Raw genomic sequence first — 6,277 nt, 5'->3', positions numbered from 1 at the left:
TAAATGCCTGAAACAATATTGACCTTTTATACTATGTATATGGTAAAATTTATTTTTACTTACCTATTTTAGAAATCACAACAAAATTGAGTTCAATAACTACTACATTACTATGGTAATTAATTCAAACAAACATGGTGAATTAACTTTGTCATGCCAAGCTTCTTTAAAACTTACTTCCTTGAGCAAGGTTCTAATCATGGTCTTAAATTTCCACGAAATTGTCGAAATTTTAGTCAAATTTCCGGTTTCTATGACCCTCAAAATCGAAATGGCAATCAATTTTCGTCTTGCATAATTTCCATTGAAATCTCAATGAATCATCCAAAATTGATCGAAATTTCAAAATTTTTGCGAAACACATAAAAGCTTCAATTAAATCAAATGACCAGAAAATGATATTTCAGGCACAACCATTTGTAAAAACAAACAAACAAACTATTAGCCTTAATTATAGGGGTAATTGTGGGGATTTGATTAGCATTAATTATAGGAGTGATTGTGGTGATTGATTAGATTGTACAGTGATTCTTTATTTCTTTGTATAGCCTCCTTATGTATAAATAACCCTTCTACAGTGATAATATACATCCAATTTTCTCCCATTCTTCTTGATATAACATGGTATTAGAGCCCTAGTATTTTTTTTCCCTTGCCTTGTCTCGCCACCGCACCTAAGGCTTGGGCACATCGAATTGTGAATTCCGATATGCTTGCTCCAATTGTACCTAGCCTCCTATTTATCGTTCTTCTATACAACTTGCCACCATGGAAAAAGCAGAGTTTTCTCAAACTATTCACACCATTCTTAATGGATCTAACTATAATCTCTAGGCTCAAAGCATGCGTAGTTTTCTCATTGGACGGAAACTTTGGAAAATCACTACCGATGAATTTGGTACACCAATACGAAAGGAAGGAGAGTCGAAGGATAACTTTTGTGAACGAATTGATGATTGGGAGAGTAAGAATCATCAAGTCATTACTTAGCTTCGGAACACTTCAGTCCCATCAATTCATATTCAATTTGAACATATTAATACAAGCAAGGCGATTTGGGATTTTCTTGTTCATCGATATACTACAACTGGTCTTGCTCATCAATATCAACTTTGGACTCTTCTGCACAATTTGAAGCAAGAATCCGGACAATCAATCAATGAATTCTTGGCACAGGTTCAGCCTCTTTGGAATCAGCTTGCTCAATCCTAGATAACTACTGAGCAAATGCATCTCATTCAATTTCTCATGGCCTTGCATCCTGAAAATGAACCAATTCGTGCTTCCTTGCTGCATCGGCATCCTCTTCCTACTTTGGATAGTGCCATATCTGAGATCATTTTTTAGGAAACCCGTTTTGGCATAACAAAGTCTCCTAGCTCTGGTGTTGTTTTGGCCACTGCTCCTCAACCTCAGTACAGTGGTCAATCTCCTATCGCATCCAGTCAAAAGTTTTGTAGGAACTGCTCTAAAAAGGCCATGTGCTTTCTAAATGTCGTACCATCGAATGTCGATATTGCCATTGTCTTGGTCATATTGTTGACAATTGTCCTACTCAACCTCCTAATCCTAAGGGAGATCAACCTCGACCACGGAATAACTTCAAGTCTTCAGCTTCATCTATTGCTGCTGCTGCTGAATCTTCAGAATCCTCAAACTCCCAGTCCTCTTTTTCTCTAAAAGATTTAGAAAGTGTCCTCAAACAGAATACGTTATCTAACAATTTTTCTACTTTGGCTACCGTCTCAAGTACATCTTGGTTCTTTGATTCTGCTTGTTGTAAGCACATGACCTTTGATTCCACTTTACTATCCTCCCCAATCTCTCCCACCTCTGCACCTATCATTCACACAACCAATGGTTCTTATATGACAATTACTCATATTGGTCATGTTTCCTCTTCCACACTTGCATTGCCTAATACATATTATGTGTCTGACCTAACCTTGAATCTTATTTCTGTTGGTCAAATTTGTGAACTTGGTCTCAAAATAATATTTTCTATTAATGGTTGTCATGTGCAGGATCTGTAGACGGGATAGATTCTTGGGACCGGCCATAAAGTTGGACGGTTGTTTGAGCTCAACTATCTTCATGTTCCAATTTCCCAATCTCTTCCATTTGCTTCATCTACAATTTCTTCTGAGTCTCTTTTTCATATTTGGCATCTTTGGTTAGGTCATGTGTTAACTAATAAACTTCGTTTTCTTGTTTCTTCTAGGTTATTAGGCTTAGTGAAAATTGAATCTTTGCATTGTTCCCATTGTAACTTAGCTAAACAATCAGCTTTGTCATTTAATAAAAAGTGATTCTATTTCTGCTAGTCCTTTTGATTTGGTGCATTTTGATATTTGGGGCCCGTCTCCTACTCCTACAATGGGAGGTTCTCGCTAATTGTTTTGTTCGTTGATGAATGTTCTCGATTTACCTCGATATATCTCCTGAAAAATATATATGAGTTGCCCCAAGTTTATATTACTTTTGCCACTATGATTCACACTCAATTTTCCCGACCCATTAAAGTCTTGCATATGGATAATGCCATGGAATATAAGGACTCTTCTTTTCTCAATTTTCTTCAAAAACAAGGCATTATTGTCCAACATTCTTGCCTGGGCATGCCTCAACAAAATGGACATGCAGAATGTAAACACAAGCATATTCTTGATTCTGTTAAGGCAATGCTTTTATCTGCATCTTGTCCTGAAAGTTTCTGTGCTGAAGCAGCTCTTACCGTTGTTTTTACCATAAACCATGTTCCTTCCTCCGTTCTTCACAATGAGTTACCATTTGAAAAATTGTATGGTTATCCACCAGATTATAAAACCTTGAAAGTGTTTGATTGTGTTTGCTTTGTTCTATTGCAACCTCATGAGTATATTGTATACCAAACTTGAACCCCGAGCACGTTTTGTTGCTTCCTTGGTTATGGTATTGAACATATGGGTTATCGTTGTTGGGATCCAATTTCGAATCAACTTCGAATATCTCGACATGTTATTTTTTGGGAGCATACAATATTTCTTCTCTCTCAAATTTCAGGATTGTGCCTCATCTTCTTCTCCATTCTTTACTAATTCGTCCATTGACTTGTTTCATGATAATTCTCCTACAAACTCTATTGTTGAGCTCAACACTTTTGTCCCATCTTCTACGACCTCATCCTCAGAATCTGCACCATCTGCTGAACCTGTAACCACTCAATCCGATTTTTCTTCCTCTTCATCTGTTCACCCTCACCTTCGTCGTTATGACAAAGTAAGTCATTTGCTTGTTAAATTTCGTGACTATCATTGTTATTCTACCAGTGCATCTCTAAATGAACATTGTTCTTACAAGGAAGCCAACTCTAATCCTATGTGGCAGCAAGCAATGACAGATGAAATTCAGGCCTTGGAAAAGACACATACTTGGGACTTGGTTGATCTTCCTCTTGGTAAAACTTCAGTGGGTTGTAATTGGGTCTACAAAATTAAGACTCGCTCAGATGGTTCTATTGAGCGTTACAAGGCTCGATTAGTTGCCAAAGGTTTCACACAAGAGTATGGGATTGATTACAAAGAGACCTTTGCAATTGTGGCTCGAATTACATCTATTAGAAGTCTCTTAGCTATTGCTAATGTTAAAAAATGGAAATTATATCAGATGGATGTAAAAAATGCCTTCCTTAATGGTTATCTTTAGGAAGAGGTTTATATATATGACCACCACCAGGCTATGCTCATGCTTCCCCAAAAGTTTGTTGTCTTCGTCGAGCCCTTTATGGTCTAAAACAAGCGCCTCGTGCTTGGTTTTAAAGTTTAGTTTGACCATTGATCAGTTTGGGTTCTCCTCCAGTTCTTATGACTCTGCTCTCTTTATTCGTAAAACTAACAGCGGCATGGTTCTTCTTTTATTATATGTCGATGACATGATTATTACAGGTGATGATATTGAAGACATATCTAGTCTTAAACGATATTTGCACCAACATTTTGAAATGAAGGATTTGAGAGTTTTGACATACTTTCTTGGGCTAGAAGTATCTTTGTCCTCTGATGGATTTTATCTTTCTCAGTCTAAATATGCTCCTGACCTTATTTCCCGTGCCAATTTGATTGATAACAAGACAATGTCTACTCCTCTTAAGCAAAATATTTAGTTCACTCCAATGGATGGAACGCCACTTGAAGATCCTACTATATATCGACAATTGGTTGGTAGTCTAGTATACCTCACTCTCACACACCCTGATATTTCATACGTTGTTCATTTGGTAAGCCAGTTTATGGCTACTCCCCGTACTACCCATTATGATGCTGTTCTTTGAATTATTCGCTATATTAAGAGTACTTTGTTCCATGGACTTCACTTTTCTTCTACTTCATCACTTGATCTTATGGGGTGTTCTAATGCTGATTAGGCTAGAGATCCTATTGATCATCAATCCCCTACTGGTTACTGTTTCTTCCTTGGTACCTCTCTAATTTCTTGGCGAAGTAAGAAACAAACGGTTGTCACTCAGTCTAGTACAAAAGCTGAGTATCGAGCTCTTGCGGATGCCACTTCTGAGCTTTTACGGCTTCAATGGTTATTCTAAGATATGGGTCTTGTTCACAATTCTGCCTCCCCTCTGTGATAATATGAGTGCCATTCAGATTGCTCACAATGATGTTATCCATGAGCGAACAAAACATACTGAGATTGACTGCCATTTTGTTCGTCAACATCTTGTTTGTGGTCTTTTGAAGCTTATCTCTATTTGTTCTATTGATCAGACAGCTGACATTTTGCCAAGTCTCACCTTGCTGGACGTTTTCATGACCTGCTATCCAAACTCAAGTTGGTTTCCTCATGACCATCTTGAGCTTGAGGGGGGATGTTAGTCTTAATTATAGGAGTAATTGTGGGGATTCGATTAGCCTTAATTATAGGAGTGATTGTGGGGATTTGATTAGATTGTGCAGTGATTCTTTCCTTCTATGTATAGCCTCCCTATGTATAAATACTCCTTCTACAATGATAATATACATCCAATTTTCTCCCATTCTTCTTGATCTAACACAAACAAAAGCAGAAAACACAGCTGCTGAAACAACTAGGCACATGAAGGGGAACGAATACAAACTTCATGCCACAATCAAAGAGATATGTGCATAACCCTCTCACCCAACGTTGTCAAAAAAATTATAAAACACTATCCCAGTGTGCTAGCCAACTCCACCTAGAGGGGCTTAAGAATATGGATGAGTCATTTCCATGGAAACTCAATTGCCGAAAGAACAAAGACACAAAGTACAACACAGAATATTATTGCTCACTCAAAGAAACTAAAATAGACTGTCTTTCTACTATTTTTCTTTGGTCTTTTTTTTTTTTTTTCCCCCAGTTCTATACCCACTGCAAGTGAGATGTGATGCAGTTGACATGGGGAATTAATTTCTTTTCTTTAAGGTATTTTCGTCAGGATTGTACATCTTAGATGTAAGGATACTTCAATTTAGGAAAACAGAATTTTAGTTTATCTAGGTTTCTAAAAGTAATTTTCTCATTTTCCAAGCATTGTAAGCCTATGCAAAGCCTCCCATGTACTAGTTTTATTTTGAGTTTAATTTCAATTATCCGACACAGATGTCAATGTCATTTGACAGGGTACGCAATTTTAACTAGAATCACCATGGCTGTTAGTGGTTGACAGGGTAATAAGCAATTCTTTACCTAAACTTGTAGGGTTCACAATTGATAGAAATCAGCCACTAAAAATCAGCAAAAGAAACAAAAAGAAGACAAAATAATCAACTACAAACACCAATTTGGTGGCAAGGTGGGGAAGGAGGCTTTTGTCTGGGAGTTAACTGAGTTTAGCAGTGTACATTTTGTAACACTGTTCACGAGTACTGTGCAGTTTTTCTTTTGATAGAAAAAGTTTAGTAATAGAAGAAAGAGAAAAGAAGTGGAGGATAAGTGATCCTCGTAAATACAAAAACTGTCAGATTACCAATTTATCTATAAGCTTAAGCTATTGGGTTGTGAACCAACAATGTATATCAAGCTTTAACACTCTCCCACACGTGCAGCTTGAAAGCATGCGGAGAGATACACAGACGATAGGTAATACCCATCACAGGGAATACAATAAATTTTTAAACACCACCACATAATAAACATGGGCTACAAAGGTAGAACCTAGGACCTCCTAGTAACCAGCTCTGATACCATGTTAGATTACCACTTTAGCCAAAGCTTAAGCTATTAGCTTGTGAGCCAACAATGTATATCAAGCTTTAACACTCTTCCA

The sequence above is a fragment of the Malania oleifera genome, chromosome 10 (assembly GCF_029873635.1).
Source record: "Malania oleifera isolate guangnan ecotype guangnan chromosome 10, ASM2987363v1, whole genome shotgun sequence".
Lineage (NCBI taxonomy): Eukaryota > Viridiplantae > Streptophyta > Magnoliopsida > Santalales > Ximeniaceae > Malania > Malania oleifera.
This window is presented reverse-complemented; position numbering follows the sequence as displayed.